A 23,020-nucleotide genomic window follows, 5' to 3' on the forward strand; every position below is an offset into this window, starting at 1 on the left:
CATAAGAAATAAGGTGTCATCATGGGTCTGGGAAAGATATAGTGTGTAAATTATAATAAGGTTTCTCTTACGTATCTTTGGATCTGGTGAGACTGTGATGTTTGCTGTGATTATTCATCCTGAAAACAATAAGGCACGTACAAAGCGTATTTCACCGAACAGTAATTTGGTGGTCTTGAAGACCATTACGAGTACTTTGATTTCAATAATGTTGAGCTGATTTCCATGATCTGGGAAATATTTTACAACATTTTACGAAAATTCTGGATTCTCAGCATTCAATGGGTTTCATGAAAACACCCTTCATTAGTCGTCATTATCAAGCGTGGTGTATAATGCTCAGGCACTGGCTGCAAGTCAAGGTGCCAGGAAGTCTGCATAAAACTCTTCAAAGCTCAACTCTCGGGCTGGTTGTGACTGGAACTCTCGAACCTTTGTGACCTCTTTGACTGGTCTTTCCACAATTTTCTGGAGCTGATTATTTTGTCTAATGTTTGCTTTAGTTTGGCCTTTTTAGTTCCGATTTCTCCAGCGGTCGGAATATTTAGAATGTTCAATTATGTGCGACAGGTCACTTGACGTTACTGGACAGGGAAAATATGATTGGGAGATGCCGGTGTTGGACTGTGGTGTACAAAGTTAAAAATCACACAACACCAGGTTATAGTCCAACAGGTTTAATTGGAAGCACACTAGCTTTTGGAGCGACGCTCCGTCATCAGGTGATCACCCGATGAAGGAGCATCGCTCCGAAAGCTAGTGTTTTTCCAATTAACCATGTTGGACTATAAACTGGTGTTGTGTGATTTTTAAATTTGTACACCTCAGTCCAACACCAGGATTTCCAAATCAGATCAACCATGAGTTCGTTGAATGGTTGAGCAGACTCCTTGCGCTGAATAGCATACTTCCACTTGGTTTAACATTTCGTCTAACGCCTTATTTTATTCATAAGTTCAGAATTGTGAGGGGATGGGATGAAGTGACATAAAAGGTTTATTGAACAGATCAGACACAGCAGGAACAAAGCTCATAAACTCAGGAAGAAGAAATATGCTGTGGCCTGGGGCAACAAATGACACTGGGCCCAGCACAGGTGGCTGTGTACAGAAGCTGTGATTGCTGAAGAAAGTTGCTAGATATTATACAGTTGGCAAGTCAGTGATCACGCTGGATGATGGATCGTTGAATGATTCACACACAGCAGAAAGTTGTGAAAGAATGAAATGTTTGTTTCATTGGAGACATTTTCTGTGGTTCCAATTCCGATTGACTGTTTGAAATACTGATCAGATTTTTGTGTGAAGTGTTAGGTTAAAATACTCATGAACAACCCCACTGGATAAGCCTGTGCTCCCGATCTGTAGGTTTTTTTTTCTTTCTTTCGATGTAAATTCAAAGAAAGACAAGATGGAATGGAGGGCGGAAAGAAAAATGGGTTCTTTCTCATTTCACCAATTTCATCTACAATTGAATAGAATGGCTGCTCTCACTCTTCATTTCGACTTTAATGTGGTGTCGATTATTTGTGAATCTCCCGTGCAGTGAAGGGCAAGAACAAGATTCTCGATCCAGTGTATACCAGAGTGTGAGCTGCAAATAAAAACTGCTAGAGCGGTACATAAAGTTAGCAACCAGAGTATGACTCGAACCTGTGAATGTAGAGCACAGCGGTATAATTACCCACCACCATAATCCCTCGGTCCCCACTGCACATTTTGTAGAGGGGTGACATATGACCACACCATTGTGATTCTGCCTTCACCAGAATTATAATAACAGCAAATTCCAATAAATAGCCATGCTGGTCAGAATGAATAACTGTCATTGATACATTCTGAGTCGCAAGAATCGCTGATTTGTTCGTTTCATTTTAATTTTGCTGAAACCTCACCATGTTCATTAATAATCAGAAGTGAATTAGATATATCTCATTGGAACGATTAATGTTGTATTCAAATTTGCTCGGACTTTATTTCAGCTTAAGGAAAATACTGCTAAGAAAAACAGAGGGTTAAAGTGCAAAAGAAAACCCACCAGTTTTGTTGCTCGTTGCTTTGGCAAATTTCACAGAGAACTACATGGATCAAACATCATGGTGTTTGTTCTCACATCCTGACCGCATGTGATGAAAGCAGGAAGTCGTTCTCCAAGCAACTGGTCACTTCCTATTCATTATTTAATATCTTCCATTCACAATAAATAAAAAAATCCACTCAGTTCCATTTACAATGTTTTTGGAACCAAATCTTATTCAGCTGCACACATTAAAGGAATTTCTTTACATTTAAAGTCAACTAACTTAGACATTGTTTCCCCACAACGTCCGACCGACTACACCCCATCCCTACACCTTTACCTACCCACACGCTGTGTCTCTCCTTGTGAAATTTATTCCTTGCATGTCAACAAAAGTGCCTTTCCAAATATTTTGAAAACCAGATTCTCGGAGTGACAGCGATTCTGTTCTCATCATTTCTTTCTCCTTCAAAGGTTTGATTAAAGGTATTGAACACCTGATATCTAGATGTTTACTTACTTGAAAGATGGAATTTTCCACCTATTTACTCTGACCAAACATTTCATAACCTGCAAAAAAAAAACATTAAGTCTTCCTTGGTTCAAGGCTAACTGTTCTCAGTTTTCCAAGAAGACAAGTGAATAAAATCTCATCTTCAGTACACCCCCATCAGCATCTTCTCTAATAGCTTTACACCCCAGTAAACCCCGTCATTATCAATTCATGGAATCACAGAACCCGACATTGCAGAAAGAGCATTTCAGTCAATCGGGCCGGTATCGACTCTCTGAAGAGCATCTCACCTAGACCCACCTCCCCTCCCTATTTCCATATATTTCACCTGAAGAAGGGGAATCCCTCCCCCTTATGATTTCAAATAAACCTGTTGGAGTATAATCTGACGTCCTGTGATTTCTGACCTTATCCCCACATTACCCATGGCTAATTCACTTAACTTACTTAATTCACTCCCTGGACACGAGAGGGCAACTTAACTTTGCCAATCAACCCAACCCTCCCTCTGAAAACCAGTGCGAATTACTGAGACAATGTTCCATCATACTGAGTAAATGCTGTGTCATTTTGTAATGGTTTTATACCCTGGTAACAGCCTCATCAGAATAAATGAACCCAAATTCAATGTAACGAAACGCTACTCTGTCCTATACAATTTCATTCGTGCTGCGGGAAATGCTTCTGCACTCATATTTGAATGTGTGTACGTTGTTTCTTCCTCAGCTTCCTGCTTCTAGTAAACACTTCAATCCGGAACAAGTCTGTCAAATATTTTTCATTCCAACACAGTCACAAGGTGAAGTTTGCAGAAGGCACGTGTTTGGCCGTTCACTGACACACAGCCTTCCTGAGAGCTGCAGTCTTTCCCCACCTTTATTCAGGCAGCACTTTCCTTCCTGTGACATGCCCCATCTAGAATAGAAGGACAGGTATCAATACCCGCACTTGGGAATGGAGCGACAGTTTTAAAATATTTACACTGTCCCCAGCGGAGAATTGAGCCCTGTGACAGGCGGGGATACTAACTACTATACTACCGAGAACAAGAGTGTCAAAGGAGGCCCTTCAACCAATTGTGGCCACACTTCTCAAATACAACTGCCTAATGAACTGAATCACATTTCACAATTCTTACCCCACAGCCTTATATGTCTTGGCATCACAAGCTCACATCTGAATATTTATTCAGGTTGTAAGGGTTTCTGTCGCTCTGAACAATGCAGATAGTATATTCCAAATTCCAACCACCCACTGGCTGATAAAGCTTTTTTGTACATCTTCGCGACTGCGCCACTCAGTTCCTCTGATTCTGAGTCTGGGAATTGGGACTATGTGGCAGCTGTGGTTACTGCCTTGTGTGGGGAAACTGGTGAAGTAGCCAATGTTAAACTGTATTACTATTGAAGCATACATTTCAACAACACCGGCACTGACCCCGGAGTTTTTGATGTTTTGGAGAAATCTACTTATCTCAGCCTTCAGCATATTAATGATGGAATCACCACAGCTTCTGGGGGAACCGACATTAAACGGTCAGCCCATTCTGAGTTCCCACATATCTGCCACTGTTCGCTTAGTACTGATATTGTGCATTTGGTGCGCTGCCTCATATGTCCTATGAGACTGTACTTATTGCACACTATCAGCGCACTTACCTGTGGAATGCCCTGATCATATAGTGGTTAGTACTCTGCGTTGTGGCCACAGCAACCTCGGTTCGAATCCGAGTCGCGGCAGTGATTGCTCTATCTGCTCCAGTTCTTAGGAAACACAAAAGAATCAGTTGTTTGGATAAGGTAGTTTTTTCCAAGGTGATGATCTTTTCCCTTCAAATTCTGCTCGCTCACATCTCTGTGTTTCATATGTCAGAATTCAAATCCACCCGTTCTCAGAGATTTCACTCCCTCCTACGATCTCTAACTGAACTTTTCGTCCCACAGCCCCATTACATTAATTTAGAGATGCCGGTGTTGGTCTATGGTGTAAAAAGTTAAAAAACACACAACACCAGGTTAGAGTCTAACAGATTTAACTGAGCCCTAGTTTTCGGAGCACTGCTCTTTCATCATGTGGTTGTGGAGTCATTTCCTATTTCATTAAGGCACTGCAGAATCTAACACTGACTCTCACATTGATACCATTCAGTTTGTGCTTCTGTGGTCACCGTTGCTGGTTAAACGTGCCCCAACCCCACCATCGGGACCTGCAGATCAGTTGATCCATTTGGTTACGGTTGTTGTGAGGCCAATCCTCAGGTAGCAGCTTTTACTGATATGGACTTGCGATTATGGGCGGTCAAGCTCAGGAAAATGATACAGGACAATATCGAGGAAAAGCGACTGCTTTCAGAAAGATCACTTTCACGGGTTTTCCGCAATGGCCGAGCACGATTATAGTTAACTCAGATACCAAGCAGATGAACCAGGGACCCGGGTTTGACTCCAAACATGCCAGGTGTTAGAATTGGGATACAATACATATCTGGAATTACGAATCTGATAACACCTATAAATACATGGCCAATTGTTGAAAAAAACAAAACCATCGTGTTCACTGACGTCCTTTGTGGAAGGAACCTGCTATTCTTACCTGGTCAGGCCTCGATGTGACTCCAGACTCACTGCAATGCGGTTGAGTATCGACTACCCGCTGTGCAATTAGGGATAGCAATCAATACTGCCGAGACAGCGACGCCCTCATTCTGTAACAGAATAGGAAAAAAGTTAATTTAGCTCTGGCTAGAGTACTGTGTGCAGTTCTGCAATTCACAGTATAGCAATGATGTGATGGCACTGCGAACGTTGCAGGAGAGATTCACTGGGATATTGTCTGGGCTGAAGAGTTTCAGTTATGAGGAGAGATTGGATAGACTGGGGTTGTTTGTCACCAAGCAGAGGAGATTGGAGAAGACATGACTGCGATGTACAAAATAATGAGGGATATGGATAGGATAGACTGAAAGAAGCGTTTGTTATTGATGCAGGGATTGAACAACGGGGCCAACAGATTTTGGCAAAAGGCAGAAAGGTTTGATTATATGTGCGGAAACGGTCAGAGAGGCGGAAACTCTTTTAACCTGAAAAAAAGTTCAGATGTGAATTTGTGATGCCATACATATCAGACTATGGGCTAAACAATGGAAATCTTGTTTCAGGTAGTTAAGCAGTTGTGTTGGACAAGTGCGGCCACAACAGGCTGCAGGGCCTCCTTCGATTTTGTTGTCTTCCACAGTATCGTGGTTAGTGTCCCCGCCTGTCACTGGGCTCAATTCTCAGCTGGGGGTGTCGTAAATGTTTTAAACCTGTCGCTCTGTTCCCCAGTGAAGGTTATTAATGCCTGGCCTTCTATTCTCGATTGGTTATGTCACAGGAAGGACAATGCTGTCAGAACCAGCTGGGGAAGGACTGCAGTTCCTGGAGAGAGAGTGTGTCAGTGAAAGTGCAAACACGTAACTTCTGCAAACTGCACATTGTGTTTGTGTTGCAATGAAAACCATTATATAGAGTTGTTCCTGACTGTGTGTTTATATAAAGCAGCAATCTGAGGAAGAAAACAGAGTAAACCCATTCAGATCTGAGTGCAGAAACATTTCCAGCAGCACTCATGAGGTTGTCCAGCGCAGAACCGCGTTCGGATGCATTGAGCTCGGTTTGAGGGCGCAGCTTGCTTTCACTCGGCTGAGTTGCAAGTGTATAAAGCCATTAAACATGATACGGATAGTGTTCAATATGATGGTACATTTGCTCATTGGTTCGCACTGCTGGTAAGTCTGCAGGTTAGGTGGATTGGCCGTGTTAAATTCGTTGATGTGTTCAGGGAGTGAATTCAGTGAGTTAAGTGAGTTAGCCATGGGTAACGCAGTGATAATGTCAGTAGTCACACGATGCCAGGTTTCATTCCAACAGGTTTATTTGAAATCACAAGCCAGAGGCATGCCAGGATAGAGACGGGAGCTAGGTCTGGTTGAGATACTGTTTCCAATATCCCTGCAGACCTGATCGGCTGAATTGTACTTCCTGCATTGTTGGGAATCTGTGATTCTATGGGAGAGGACACTGCCAGCGCTTACTGGGCTGCTAAGACATTAGAGACGATGCTGACGGCGTTTCGTGGGGATGAAATTTTATTTATTTGTGTGTTGGAAAATTGGAAACTGAACCAAGGAAAACCGAATGGAAGTTTTCCAGAGTATTTGAGGTTTGGAGAGAGTAAATAGTTGGTAAATGCTCTCTTTCATGTTCGCAAATTTCTGAACGTCAGGCTTTCAAAACCATCGATGTCGGGCAAAGAAATAATAAGAGCAGAATTTCTGTCACTCTGAGAATCCATTTCCAAATATTTGGAGAGACACATTTCGAGACACAGAAGCAGTGAGTTACACCATGTGCGAGACAGCCTGTGGCCAGGTAAATGTGTAAATGTTGGGTGTGTTTGGTGGGGGGGAGGTGTGTGGGCGGTGGAAGTTGTGAGGAATCAATGTCTAATTTGGACGAATTTAGATGTGAAGAAATATCGGAAACGTATGCAGCTGAATAATATTGAGCAAAGAACCATCAGAGTTTTGTAAGATTTATATTAATATTCTACATGAAACGTTATAAATCGAACTGAGCAGATTTTGTATATTGTCAAGGAAAGATATTCCATAATGAATAGGAAGTGACCTGTCTCTTGGAGATAGATTTCCTGCTTTAATCCCACGCCTTAAAGATGGAAGGACAATCGGCATGATGTTGTGTCCATTTGATACCAACTGAAATCTGCCAAAGTAACTGAGCATCAAAACTGGCATCTTGTTTTGTAGTTTAACCTTCTGTTTTTCTCAACAGTATTTTCTTTAAGCTGAAATAAATTCGGAGCAAAATTGAATGCAACATTAGACATTCCAATGATATAAATCCAATTCACTTCCGATCATTGCAATGAACAGAATGAAGTTGCAGCAAAATTAATAAAATGAAATGAAGAAAACTGCATTTCTGGAAATTTTACCCAGTTCAGATGCAGCCATATGAGAAAGCCCATCAAGCTAAAACATCACCTTCACTTCTCTCTCCATATATACTTCTTCACGTGAGAGAGAAACTGTCTGAAGAAATTATGCGTCAAGACTAAATGTCCGTGTGAATGTGACGGCAATTTCATGTTTGCTGGTTCATTCTGAGACAGTTCCGACTCGGAATGAATCAAGGACAGGTATTCCTTCCAAGGACGAGGTCAATTCTTTTGATTTTGCTGGTATTATTATTCGCTGAAAGCAGAAACATAATGGTGTGGATTCGATTCCTCTCAGGGAATTTCTTATCCCCTGGGTGCACCATATGTAATCTTGATGTGGTCACATGTGAGCCCCTTTGCAATGGGGTGGAGTGGCCCGGAGGTGAAGGCGACGGGTTGGTCTTTCATTGTGCATGTGTGGATTTGAATCCTACTCTGGCTGTTACTTCCATCAAACACAGCTGTGGTTTTCGTTTGTGCCTCGCATCTTTAGTATACATTGGATGGAGAATCTTGTTCTTGCCCTTCATTGCACCGGAGATTTGTGATAAATCGAAACCTTATCAAAGTCGAAATAAAACAATTTGTTTCCGTTGTAAGTTATATTGGGATAATGAAAAGGAGTGCAAACGTTTCTTTCCTCCTTTCATTCCATCTTGACTTTCTATGAATTTCCATCGAATGAAAGCAATCCAAATAAGGAGAGATCAGTTGGATTGTGAATTTTAATGTAAAACACCACACAAACTTTTGATCAGTATTTTAAACAGTCAATTGAATTGGAACCGCAGAAAACGTTTCCAATGAAATGAGCCTTTCATTCTTTCACAACCTTTTGCTGTGTGCATCATACCGGGATCCGTCATCCAGCGTGATCACCAAGTTGGCAACAATATTAGATCCACCAATTTTCTTTAGCAACCACAACTTCTGCACATACACATCTGTGGTGTGCCCAGTGCCATTTGTTGTCTCCAGGCCACAGCACGTTTCTTGTTGATGAGCTTATGAGCCAGTTCCTGATCTGTCTGATCAGTTTGAGAAACCTTTTCTATCACTTCATCCCATCCCCTCAAAATTCGAAACTTATCAATAAAGTAAGGCATTCGACCAAATGATGCAGTAGTGGAAGTCGGCCATTCAGACCATCGAGCGTGCTCAAACATTCAATGAACTCATGGCTGATCTGATAATCTTCAACTCCATTCTCTTGCATTGCCTCGACAAAGCGTTATCGCCTTTCTGATCTGACTGGCACAGTTTGAAAATGCACAACAACTCAACATCAACAACAGTTTCGGTAAGGAGTTCCACTGATTCACTGGCCCCTGAGCAAAGAAATGACTCAACATTTCTGAATTAAATAGGCAAAATCTAATTCTGAGTTCATGTCCTCTGGTGTTCTCCTCATACCAGAGGGTAAACCACCTGCCCATAACTACCCTGTCAAGATCCCATGAATATTGAACGTTTATAAATGTTATCATGTAATTATACAGGTCCGCTCCGTCTCCTTTGTTTCAAAGAGAACAATCCCAGTCGAACCAATCATTCCACGAAGCTCCGTTTTCTCCTGTGTTGACAATAAATCAGAGGCGGAAAGATTACAGTGAATGCGTGGAAATACGTTTGCAAGCAGTGGGTGGCTAAAATCTGAAACACAGTGCATGCAAGGATCGGAGAGGCAAAATCCACATAACTTTCCGAAGTATTCAGATGTGAATTTGTGATGCCAAGACATACAAGGCTCTGTATTAAGTGATTTAAAAAGGAGTTCGGATAGTTAAGCGATTGTGATTGAGCAATACAGGTACTCAGTTACAAGAGTGGGTTATTAATACCTGTCCTTCCATTCTCGAACGGACATGTCAGAGTAAGAACTGTGCTGTCTGAATAAGCGTGTGGGAGTGCTGCTGATCCCGTGGAGACACAGTGACAGTGACTGTGCAAACACGTGACTTCTGTAAGCTGTACCCAGAGTCGGTGTTGGAATGAAAATCATTAGGTAGTTTTGCTCGTAGTGAGGTGTTTACTTATAGAAGGTACCTCAGGAAAATATACATTCTACTGCCCTTTCCCCACTCGCCCATACCACTGAATACCGCCACTATGTAGGACAATTTCTCTCTGAGCACCATCATCCAGTCCTCCTTGGCCCCCAACACTTCCCTATATGGCACAATTACACGAAATCTCAGAAGATGCAATGCTACTTGTTTACGATGTCTCTCCTCACTGTGTAAAGTTCTACTGATTTATCTACCTCTCACTCAATTTAGCAAACTGCATTTCCTGCTCACAATGTGATCTCGTCAAGACTGGGGAGAGAAAAACAGAATGGGTGACAAACGCGAGTACACCTATGTTCTGTCTGCAAACAGAAAAAGAACATGAGCTTCTAGATTCCTGTCACTGCAAATTCCCACTGTGTTCCTATGCCTCCATGTCAGTTTGGTCTGCTGCAGAGCTCCCGCATGGCCTGTGCAAGTTGGAAGAGTGGCACGTCATTTCCGAATGAGAGACCGTGCAATCTTCAGTACCCAACATGGCGTTCAATCATTTTAGACCCTGCCCATCTTCTTTCACGTTCCTGCCCCATCTACACATACCATTCATTCCAAAGGCGGATGGTTTGGCTCGAAAATTTCTCCCCAGATGCACTAGACCTGCTGATTTTGTTCTGATATTTCTACATTTCTTTTGATAACTTTATTCTGTTGTGATTGCCAGCCTTCAGGAAAAGTGCGTTTGGACGGGATTGTGGTCAGAGGAGATTTATCAACGTGGTGCCTGAGCTCCACCATTCCCCCTGCAAAGATAAGCGAAAGTGAGGGCTGCAGGTGCTGGAGCTCAGAGTCGAGAGTGTAGTGCTGGAAATGCCCAGCACGTCAGACAGCGTCTGAGGAGTAGGAAAATCGATGTTTCGGGAAAAAAGAAACGACATTCCATTGCCAGCCGATGCCTGGAGGAAGAAAATCTTTTGTTCCACCTTAGGACCCTGCAACCATACGGGATAAATGTGTATTTCAACAGCTTCCCCATTTCACCTCCCCCAACATTATCCCAATCCCAAGCCTCCAGCTAGGCACTGCTCTCTGGACCCGGCCATCATTTCCCCTCCGAACTACAACCTTCTACCTCTCTTCATCCATCTATCGGTTTCCCATATACCTGACCACCAACCCCATTCCCCTCCCTCAATCCCGACTCAAAAGCCTCATTCCTGATGAAGGGCTTATGCCCGAAACATCGATTCTCCTGCTCCTCGGATGCTGCCAGACGTTCTGTGCTTTTAACGCACTACACTCTCGCCAATGCAAAGATAGATGAGCTCGACTGGGGCTCTTTATCTGAGAGCGGAGAAAGCTGAGAGAGAAATTGATTAACGTGCACAGAAATGCAATAGATATGTTTGACAGGAATAAACTTCTTATGGGAAGGGTAAATAACCAGGGTTATAGATGAAACGCTACAGGGAGGATTTTCAGTGAAGATTTAGGAAGAATGTTTACATCCAGAGAGGGTTGTTTGTCTGGAACTCACTATTTGAACGTGTGGTAAAGCTAAGAGTCATCCAAATGCTTCAGGAGTATTTAGCCGAACACTTGAGGAGCTAGAGCATGCACGGATAAGGACCAGGTACTGGAAGGTGGGGCGCAGATAAACAGATATTTATTGAAAGACTTGAATACTGTAACTTTCGGTGCAGTAAAATGGAGGCTAGCGCAGCTCAGTGGCACAAGGAAAGACGTGGTGGACATCTACTGCATTTGTTAAGATCGCGATTCACAGTTTGTGGGTTTGATTCCCGCCAGAATTGCAATTTAGTTCAGATTTCAGCTGATTTAATGATTGTTCTGCTGCTTCATCGTCAGTTCCCATCGTCTGGAGTTCTCGTCCCTGCTACTGACCAGAGAAGGTTCCTCGCTTTCTTGGTGGTGAGTTTTAAGAAAATCATATCATTTGAAATATGATCAGCCAGCAATCGGCTGCTCATTCACAAAACCCACTGCAGATACCCACTGTCTTTCCACACAGTTCCCTCCCACGGTTGCACAGAGTGTTTCGATTTATTCAGTGTCTTTTTCCCTTTGGGTGATAGGTTGATGTAGATGGGCTGGGAAAAGACATTGACCTGTTCGATCAGCCGTAATTATGTCAAATGGCGGGGTAGCGCTGGCGGGTAAAATGGTCCCCTCCTATTCCTCTCAGTCTGTGCTGTTTCTGACAGAGGATTTTAAACAATAGCATGATGAGGACAATGTGAATCTACACCACGGAATACCAAGGTCCTCCCCTTTATCCCACCGCTCTCACAACTCCTGTTGTAGATTCAGATAAGACAGTGGAGGATTCTCCCAGGTGCTCTTTCAAGCTTCATGCTCCTTCACACAGGCTTCCAACTAGACACATGGAGCAAACTGCCGGTTAGATATTGGGGATTCAGGGACAGATTTCCCCTTTTTCTGACTGGAGTTCTGACCACGGTAATAAACATGAATTTCGGGCGTTCTGTATCTTACTCGAGATTCTTATCACTTTACAATTTAAACTGAAATTCAATTTACTCTTGCATGACATACTTATGTCTTCAGTATTCATGAAAACTGTGCATTATGTCCTTGGATGAAGCCATGGTGAATATTAATGATGAGTGCAGTGTGTTTCATGTTGTCTGTAGGATCTTACAGAAGCATGTTCGTGAAGTGTGGTTGATTCGAATTCTGTGCCGAACTGAAGCCGACCGAGTGAGAAGCCCTGTGATAATGTAACATTTTCTGTAAACTACGCAGCGACCCTTGGCAACCCAGTTTTCAATCAAGTCTACTTTCACAACGTTTGTCTCTATCCCATTAAATCAGTGAGTATTAAAAGGACTCAGTCCCGTTCCTGGTCATTGTGACCAAATGACCAAGGCAATCGATGGCAATGATGATGATGCTTGACATCGACAGGTGCATTCCTACTCACTAGAGTCGCATTGTATTAAAGATCACGTAAGCAGAGGAGATGATGATCCTTCTGGCACCCTGAGACAGTGCGACAGTTAATCCCACGTTGTTATTCTCACTCTATACCAAAAACCAGTTAGCCAGCGGACTGAGCTAACCGGCTTCCATTTAATGTAAAGCTAAAACAAACAGGTCAGCACATTAACAATCTGTAGTAATTCACGATTGAGTGGGTTGGTTTCTGAAAATTAAACGTATCTTCTGAACAATGAGTGAGGCTATTCCAAGACTGCCTTCTCTGACAGCGCTGGGACATGACTGACGTTCTCTATGATATGGAAGTGCCAGTGTTTGAGTTGGGTAGACAAAGTTAAAAATGACACAACGTCAGGGCATAGTCCAGCAGGTTTATTTGGAAACACTAGCTTTCAGAGAGCCGCTCCTTCATCAGGTGGGTGTCTTTCTGCAGAAACCTGATGTGTGTGTCAATATGCGCGATCTTTTGGAAGATCATCTGGACTTTAACTGACCGTTCGTGGTGTCGATGGTACCCATCACTTAGATGTGTTGGTGTTGGACTGGGGTGGACAAATTTAAAAATCATACAAAGCCAGATTAGAGTCCAACAGTTGACAACCACCTGATGAAGAAACAGTGCACGGAACACTGGCGCTTCCAAATATGCTTGTTCGGTACAATCTGATGCAATGTGATTTTTAACATTGAGAGCTCTTGGTAATGTTTAATTGATCGAAGACAGTAAACGAATATTCGTTCGTGGAGATGAAAAATTCAAATATTATCCACCTCAGTGGAACAAAAAAAAAAGTTTGGATGTGTGCTGATTCTCCACAATGCGCTTGCGCCAAGCAAAAGTTGAACCTGCACCTGCCTGATCCGTAGCCAGCTATACGAATGGCTGCACCACTGGCCAGATGCACAGCTGAAATTTTACACGCTGCAGAGCTGTGGTGCTGACAATGACATGAGCAATAACAGTAACAGTCACAAGGTGAACAAAGAACAAAAATAATCAACATCAATGATCCACTTCAAATTGTCTTAAAATAACTACCATTCACAATTTGAGCAGCCAATCAATGAGGTCGCTCCTGATCAAGAAAATTGCAACTTACTTTGCTGCGTTTTCACCATAATTAGAGGTAAACTCCAGCCTAATCATAACATCGCATATTCCCATTAATTTTCAGATTTAGATTACGTTAATGACCTGTCTGTATTTGCAGGAAACTGAACAATATGAAATGAGTGAAAACGTTCTTCCGGTGATGTAATCCAGTGCAGAGTCGGCCAGAAAAGAAAAGACAAAGACATGAAACATCGCTCCCATTTCTCTCTGTTGCAGGACCTGTCTTTAGTATCGAAAGTATTAATTATTTTCCTGGGAAAGTTTATTCATAAATCAATTAACATCTGAGTTTTGAAACCTACTTTACTTCAGACTAAAATAGTTGAATATCCTTTCCCCGAGCCTAATGTCCCAATCCTCCCTTCTCTTCCATGTAAATACCAGCTGCTCCAGGTGAGGTTGGAGCTCCCAACCTGACATTCCAATGCTCCTTGCTGCTCCATGTCAATAGCAGCTTCTCCAATTTAAGTTGGGGCTCCCAGTCCGATGCCTCAATGCTCCCTGCTGCATGTCAATAGAAGCTGTACAGTTGAGGTTGGATCTACCACTCTCATGCCCAAATGCTCCCAGGTGCTACGTGTCATTAAGAGCTGGTCCTTGTGAGGTTGGTGCTCCCACTCTGATGTTCAAATGCTCCCTCCTCCATGTCAATGCAAGCGGTCCAGTTGAGGTTGGATCTATCACTCTGATATCCCAATGCTTCCCGCTGCTACTTGACATTAAAAACTGCTCCAAGTGAGAGTGGAGCTCCCAGACGGATGTCGCAAAGCGTATTGCTCCATGTCTACTGAAGATGCTTCAAATTAGGTAAGATCCCGCAGTCTGATGTTCCAATGCTCCCTGCTTCTTCATGTCAATAGAGACTGCTCCAGGTGAGGCTGGATTTCCCAGTCTGATGTCCCAATGCTCCCTGCTGCTCCACATCATTTGAAGCTGCTCCGGGTGAAGTTGGATCTCCCAAGCCGCTGCCCCAGTGCTCCCTGCTACTCCAAGTAACTAAAAGCTGCTCCAGGTGTGGTGGGAACTCCCAGCCTGCTGCCCCAATGCTCCCTGGTCCATGTGAGCAGACGCTGCTCCAGATGAGGTGGGAGCTCCCAACCCTTGCAACTCACACACCTCTATACCAACTTAGAAATAGTTCCCACTGACTATTTCCACCATTGGAGCCATTGGTGGAATATCCGTATCATGTGAATTTAATATTATTTTTCCTCAGCACCGAATCATTACTTCCAAAAGACATTCTTTCTTGAATATTGTTTATCATGTGCATATTGCATTCAATCCGAAGTTAGATAATGGTGCTAATTGATGTATGCTCAATAAAAATTACATCATATTTTTCATGTTGTGTAACTGCTACTTAGCAAGGGCAATGTTTGTAATGAAATCACACTTTTATTCCAGGTGAGGGAATGTGGTTTGTATTATTTAAAATGAACTTGTCCACTGTGTACAATGAATAAATGGATCTCAATTTCAAAGCAAACTTGGTTACGTTGTCATCCATCTTGACATGTGGTGTCCTCTTCTTTCAAACACACGGGTATTAGAACGAAACGTCTATTAATGACATGCGTATAAAGACACATTAAATCATTTTTCGTGCTAATGCTGCATGAATTTGCGATTATTGATCCACAGGTTATGTTCACTCCCTACAGTGAACATGCTCCTTCTCCAGTTGTTCATGGTTCAATGTGATGCATCCAGTGTGTGCATAACGTTTTGGAGCTTGCTTCCCACATCTTGTGTTCATTTGTGTCTTGTGTCCAGCCTTCATCAATGGCGAGAGCAACGGGCGAGGGAGAGACCATTGTGTAAGTCTCTCCGTATCCATGCATGGCACCCATATCTGCAATTCTCTACTGTGCATTTATAGCCAGTTCTCTGTACCCCAACACCCACGCCACGCCCCTTTTGAAATATTTCCATTATTTTGTGTTGTCTCTCTGTACTCTTCTCACCAAGATGAATACCTTCTACTCAACCTGCTCCAGATTTCATTTGACAAAACCGTCATTAAGAATCCCATTACATAAACATGCCCTTCGCATCTCTTGTATTTTGTTTTTCCTGGATCTCTTTCATATGATAAAAGGTCACAGCAGTTTGACTTGAAAAAGAAAATCGCGTTACTTTTCATTATCCCAATGCGATCTACGTTTCAATGCAGTTTAAGCAACTGACTCAAATTATTCTTTCAGATTTTATAATAGCGTTGATGCATATAAATTGACCATTGGAGTTCAAATTTCAATAAGAAAGGTGTGAGCATACAAACGTAGCAGCTTTGAAAACAGCGACGAGAGTGGGATTCGAACCCACGCGTGCAGAGCACAATGGATTAGCAGTCCATCGCCTTAACCTCTCGGCCATCTCGTCACATGCAATATCACGCGTATGAACTCATGAATAAGTGAATTGCGTAAATTATGCAGAACAGTAGATATTTCTCCCTGGTCTGGTGAAATGCTAAATAGCACAGTACGGTTCCAAGACTATGGTCTGGCCTCTGGGTTGTGGGACAACGGCATTCCCACTGTGACACTCTGCTCACAGTGATCTGAACAAAAATGAAGAAAAGACTATGTAACAAAGTCTGTTGAATTCTGTGAAGATTTGAAGTCAACGGAATGAAGAACTCGAGTAAGAAGGATGTGTTCCTTAAAGAAAGAGTTGGATAGAGCTCATAAGGATAGTGGACTCAAGGGTTATGAGGATAAGGCAGGAACAGGATACTGATTGAGGATGATCAGCCACGATAATAATGAATGGTAGTGCTGGCTCGAAGGGCAGAATGGCTACTCCTGCACCTATTTTCTATTGTCTATTAAATTGCCAGTGAGAAATTGTTTTCCAGACTGGAGGAGAGTTCATAGTGCTCAATGTCATTATTCGGAACACCTTTCTTCTGCTCAGATGTTTTTGACACGCACTTCTGTACAGAACAGACACTTTCCAAATCCTAAATAAGACTAAACAGACAATTGAATTCAACAATGCAAATACCTTGATCTGTATCATTTTCCTAGGCCATGCAACACCAATTATGATCACAGCAACCCAGTGAGCAAGTGTCAGAAGGAAAATGAGTGCAGTGTCAGAGAGAATGCTGGGAGCAGCAGCTGACACGCGGGGAAGTGCATTTCCCACAACAGGAACACTACCAAAAAGCGGACTGCGGTGGAAGAATTCAGAGCGGGTTTACACTTTGGAATTTGATACCAGAGACACAATGGACATTTGTCATTGAGTCTGTGAAAGATGAAGATTTTAAGATTTCTACAGTTGAAAAACAAAATAAAATGTTCATTGGTTATTGAATGCAAATGTTGAAATTATATATTTCAAAAATCTACCCATCTTTGCATTGAGTCGCTCACCATTTTCCTCACTCGGGGTCAGAACCACTGGTGAAGATGATCTTTTAATTCCCGTTACTAGCCATGAAATCAGAGAACTTCCGTTTCCCAAACGTTAAGGTACAACCAGGAATGTGGAGGTAGGCATTAATGTGTTGCTCCTGTGATGCAGGTGACAGTGCATGGTATCTCTGTGCCAGTATAGTGGGCTGTGCTGTGCCGAAGTTTTAAGTTTGAGCCTCACATGGAGCAGCTTCAATTATTCATTGTCTTGTGGGGTACGGATAGAAGGTGATATTGAGCAAAGTCAAGTTTATGGGAAAATATCCGTGTTTGTGGATTGAGAAATGAACTTTTTTGGATAATGACTCCTTGATCAACAAACATACTGCAAGTAGTTAAAACGTGAAGAGACATGTGTGGAGAGAGAGCCAAAAGTGATTGTTCAGCAGGTGGATAACGTTTCTCATGTGCATTGCTTTAAATTTCGGGAAAATATATATTGAACTGGTTTCATGTTACGCATTTTGTTGCAAAGTCGCAAAGGTTATTGAAATAATCAAAAAAGAAAAATCACATAGGACCGTTTGAATATTGTATTGAATTTTGGCCTGAGCATATATTATCTTCAATGGCGTGCTGCAGAGAAGTACAGAGGGTTAACAATACAAAATAACAGAGTCTTCTTGGTTTATTTCTTGGGCGGAGTAAAGAATGTACGAAATATACATAATATCATGTGAATGAGATCGAATCTTTAAAGTAGGTTTTGTTAATCCAAGTGACGATTCAATTCCGACTCATTCGGATATAACTTCTGTCTGCAGTTATTTTAGGACATCAGCTCCATTTACAGAGTTTCACCTTGAATAACACGCCACAATTTACCAATCCATGAACATTTGTTACTCTATCTTAATCAGTTGTACGTGTTCATGAAATGTCTTTGTGTCTGAAGTCAACCAAATTCGAAATTGTTAGGCAACCACACTGACTTTCTCTCAATGGTAAATCCCGCCCCCCCCTCCTTGTATGTTTGTTCGTGTAACTTTTAAAACACTGTGCAATCAGCTTCTACGTTTTATTTCTGGAAAGTCGTTCACGATTTAACGAACTGTATTGATTGGAAGAAACTCTCTTTCAAACTTTTCTTAATCATTCACTAATGGTTTTGAAGCTCTAACTAAAGTTATTGATTCACTCGAAAGAGGAGATTTCCCTGATTTAGTCATTCAAACCTCAAGTTATGGGAAAATCTCATTTGTTGACTTCAAACTTGTATGTTTCTGCTCCAGCATTTCCAGATCTCGTGAATAAACTCCCTCATTCTTTCCATCATCCCGTTTGCATCCTTTCTGATATTTTTATGTCTCAGTAAACAACGTCACTTGGCTTTCTAACATCTTGCTATCCAGGAAACAGCGTCGGTGTCCTTTCTAACCTCTTCCCATGTTGTTGGTGGAGAATGAGGACAAGGATTACACACAATGCTCCCACTGAGGGTGACCTGAAGATTTTACAGTTACACTATGAACTCTTTGCTTTTTAAATATGACGTCACTATGTATAAACTCAACAAGGTAAATTGTTATCTATCCATTTCATGAACATAATTTCCATAGGATCGAAAATTATCTATCACTCCCTTTATTCTTCCACGAAATGTTTGAAAGGTTTGTAAGGCCAGCATCTCTAACTCCCCGTGCCCTGAGTGAGCCTCAACTATTTCTAAAGGCGACTCAAGTTCAAATACTTCATAGTGTGTCTCCAGTCATTCCAGTGCAGACTGGTTCTGGACAGTAAATGTCATCACCAAAGGCCACCGTGGATCTGAAATCAAAGTTTTTTCACATAGTAATTGTCTTAGCTATTGTGTATCGTACGTCCATGTTCTTTTTCAATGTGTTCATCATTTCATGGGTCCCTGTATTGAATTCTACTGAATGATTAATTTGTGAATGGAGACTTTCCCTTCACCACTCATTCGAAACTCCATGGAACATTGAATGATTTTACTCATATGCTTCCAGAGGACAGTCCTGCCATCACTGGGATGAATCAATGAACATTCCGGACGTATTCTTGAAGGCAAGGATTTCCTTTTCCAGTTTAGGAGATCTTACTGCACTGAATCCCATGCGTGCCTTCATTAAAATCAGAACAGTTGCAGCAAGATTTTAAAACTAAGATTTGGCAATCTGCTTGCATTGGCAAGAATAACATCGCATCCTTTTGGTTTTCTTTAAATCACTGGCGAGCAGGAAAATGTAAACGGGAGGGCGAGTGGGAAAGTGAGGCAGTTGCAGCTCTGGTGAAATTCTTTCTTTGTGAGTCTCTCAGCAACAAGAGACATGCAGGTGACTCATTCGTGAGAGCTCTTCACATCGAAAACAAAAAGCAACCAAGTGCAGTTAGCACCACTTCCGGAGTGGGGGTGGGGTGAGCAGTAACTTCTGTCACTATGTTCAGAAACTGCCTTTTCGATTTACTTGGACACAAACTGCATTTCTAAAAAGCACCATGGAGTTTAGCAAAATATATTAAGTCGCTTCTTGTCGATTCCCACACAGGTTTCCAACTCAGTTGATATCCATGTGGCTCACGTCCAGGTGTGAACATCTCTGCAGTAAATTGCACGGTTAAGATAAAAGGAAAGGAAAGTGGTATCTCGAATAGAAACAGTTACTGAAACTATGCTGCACGGTATGATGTGGAACACGGCCTGCTCAGCTTTGTGCATTTTCCCTGTAGTCCGGTGTGTTTCGTGTTCCGTGTAAACGTGAAAGTTGTCCTGTTTCGAGCCATCGGTGAAATCATTCAGCAAAGCAAGAATCGAAATTGAAGTAATGTCAAGCAGCTCATGGTGATTTGACCAAATCATTACCGAACATATATTCTCACGCAGTCAAAGATACATTTCTGGCTGAAAAGAGTCTGAGAAGATAGACACAGCTTACCATTGATTTTTGTCTGGATTGAGGGGCTTTCATTATCTGCTGCGAAATAGACATTGTAGCCGGGCACATACCAGCTGCTGTGCGAGTCGGACAGGGACCATGGAACCCTTTTCATGTGACTTTGCATGTGTGGTTATGCAGGAGCACAATTCGAAATGCAAGAAAATGGATGCTCAGGCTGTCTGGTAGTGTGGCCGAGCGGTCTAAGGCGCTGAATCCAGGTTGCAGTCCTGAAAGGGGCGTGGGTTAGAATCCCACCACTGCCGTTTCAGCTGATCAACTCCACTGCTCGAATGCTGCATCGATCCCCGCTGCATTGATGTTCTCAGTAAATAAACTGTGGGCAGGTGCCGAGTATTGTCAGGTCTCTCAGCTGCCATGATGTTATTCGCCTCCCCTGCAGAAATTCGAAAAGAGCTCAGCGATTGGTTTATGTTCCAGGCAAGTTGAGGTTTTACTGGAACCGAATGGAGACTGTTATTTCATCGCTGTTGTGAAACAAAGTCCGGCGGTGAGTCGATTCATCATTATTTGGCTTTCTGGCGAATGGGAAATTCTTTCCAATGCATATGTTATTGAATTTCTCCCATTTCCTGCATTTCCGTCCTGGAGACACCGGAAGGGAAAGGTAATCTAATCGAGACTGTGATTGGTGAAATTCACTTTTTTATGGCCCATACTTATTATATTCTTTCTTTCTCTCTTTTCAGCATTGTCTGGGAAGTGGTGGTGCACTAAGGCTGCAGTATGTATGAAAGAGTAGTTTGGAATTGCCCTGTTGTTAGTTGTGAGACTACTTTATGCCTCATGCCCTCGGACTGTCTCACATTTAGCATTCATGCTTCGCTGTGTCTGAACATGCATTAGGTATGCCAGTTTTGTTTGTGTTCCGTGTTAAATGCTTTCTGTTTGCGATTCGGTCAATACATTACGAGTTAACAGGGGTTCTGAGGTAACTTGCAGCAGCAAAAATCCTCAACTGAGGATCTGGGAAAGTTTCACGAAGCATGGTCAGTCGGAGCAAAAGTAAGGAAGTCGTTCGTTTCTGCAGTGTTTCACAATACTACCTTTCCCGTGAGCAGTCGAACAGACTAAATGATTGTGCTACAGACTGCGACGACAAGCTCCGCTGAAAAGTAATCCTTTAAAACCGGTGTAAGCAACGCAAGGTTATTGGGGTACACCGCGTGGAAACAGAGACTTCGGTGTATCTCATCCATGCTCACCACATAGCCAAAATTAAACAAGTCCCGTTCCACAGCATTTCTCCTCAATCCCTCTAAACTCATCCTATCCAGAAACTCATCCGATTAACATTGCAATTTTCTGAGTGCAATAGCCTCCTCCACTCCCTCTGGTAGCTCATTCCATACACCCACAACCTTGTGAGTGGAACATGTGCGTCGGGGTCCTTTGTCAATTTCAGACCACTCACCTTAAACCTATGCTCTCGAGTTTCCAACTCACCCCAGCTTGTGTAAAACTCGTAAATACTCAGTTTACAACCCTTCCATAAAACCATGTCGCAGCCGTTATGCTGCCGGGAAAGTTGTCCTAGCTTATTCCACTTCACTCTCCAGTCCAAACATTGACGACATCCTTGTCTATATTTTGTCACTAATTTCAGTCTATATTTTTTGACTTTTTCAAGATGTCAATTTCCCTGGATAACAACGAGCTGTTGGAAAAAGAAAGGTGAAACGTAGAATGGCTTCAACTTTCAGTGCTGGATGCCACAAAGCCGCAACGCACTGGGCTGAAGCTCGTTTCTGTAGTGTCGTGGTCATCACGTTCGCCTCACACGCGAAAGGTCACCAGTTCGAAACTGGGCAGAAACTGCTTTGTTCTTCAATTGCAGCCTTTTACACGGACAAGAACGGAGCTTTCTTGCTTGCTCTCCCATCTGCAAATCTGCCTTCGAAAATGCTCGAACAAATCTGCTCTCTTTGTGAAATGTGATGCACTTCCATTTAATTAGTGAGCAAAGCATTGTAAAGGCTTGTTCTGATCAGAACCATTGTAAAACCTGGTTCTGCTCATAAGTCATTCTGTTTGAGAGTGTAGTTACCGCGTTCTGATCCCTTCCACGAAAAACTGTCCCGCATTTGCATTCCTTGCGCAGGCGGACCGGTTCAAAGACAGGGAAGAAGCTGATGCGCTGGTGCTACTGATCAGCGCACCACTGACTCCTGAACTAGTCTGTCTGTCAAATGTAAACCAAAGTCGTCTCTGCAAGGCCTCATTTGGAAACTCTCTGTCGTTATTCAACGTGCGAGAATTGGCAGCAGAGGTGCTGAATCATGGTTTGGATCAGTTCGCACGTTAGTGACTCATTCAATCAGCAACAGCAATGAAAGAAATTGCACTCCCAGTGGAACCTCTGGACTTGTGGTTTCAAAGCGTCGCTAGTATTAAGGTGAGCCCCGAGATCTAAGCCATGTTGGAACTGAAACGGAGGAATTGACAGAGAGGCTGCAGAATAACATCGCAACCTTTTGGTTTTCTTTAAATCACTGACGAGCAGGAAACTGTAAACGGGCAGGGCGAGTGGGAAAGTGAGGCAGTTGCAGCTCTGGTGAAACTCCTTCTTTGTAAGTCACTCAGCACCAAGAGACGTGAAGGTGACTCATGCCTGAGAACTCTTCACATCGAGAACAAAAAGCAATCAAGTGCAGTTAGCACCTCTCCCGGAATTGGGGTGGAGTGAGATAATTACCTTTTGACTTCAGTTACTATGTTCAGAAACTGCCTTTTAAATTGAGGTGAACAGAAACTGCATTTCTAATGAGCACCATGGAATTTAGCAAGATTTATTGAGTCGCTTCTCGTCGCTTCCCACACAGGTTTGCAAGTCAGTCGGTATCGATGTGGCTCATGTCCAGGTGTGAAAAGCCCTGCAGCCAATTGCACGGTTAAGGTAAATGGCAAGGAAAGTGGCATCTCGAACCAGCCCCGAGGTCATATCATCCTCACAAGGTGATCTGTCGTTCTCGGATTGTAATGCTACCTCCGGTTTTAGGGTGGAGAACATTCTTTGCAAAACAGACACAGTGACTGAAAAT

General features: G+C 42.7%; 2 non-coding genes across 2 annotated transcripts; one reads left to right on the forward strand and one right to left on the reverse strand.

Annotated features, from left to right (window-relative positions):
• Positions 1 to 15,939: 15,939 nt before the first annotated feature.
• trnas-gcu (transfer RNA serine (anticodon GCU)) lies at positions 15,940 to 16,021 on the reverse strand. The gene has a single exon. It is a non-coding gene; the product is annotated as a tRNA-Ser (tRNA).
• Positions 16,022 to 21,723: 5,702 nt separating this feature from the next.
• On the forward strand, positions 21,724 to 21,796 carry trnav-cac (transfer RNA valine (anticodon CAC)). The gene has a single exon. It is a non-coding gene; the product is annotated as a tRNA-Val (tRNA).
• Positions 21,797 to 23,020: the final 1,224 nt, after the last annotated feature.

The sequence above is a fragment of the Hemiscyllium ocellatum genome, unplaced genomic scaffold (assembly GCF_020745735.1).
Source record: "Hemiscyllium ocellatum isolate sHemOce1 unplaced genomic scaffold, sHemOce1.pat.X.cur. scaffold_967_pat_ctg1, whole genome shotgun sequence".
Lineage (NCBI taxonomy): Eukaryota > Metazoa > Chordata > Chondrichthyes > Orectolobiformes > Hemiscylliidae > Hemiscyllium > Hemiscyllium ocellatum.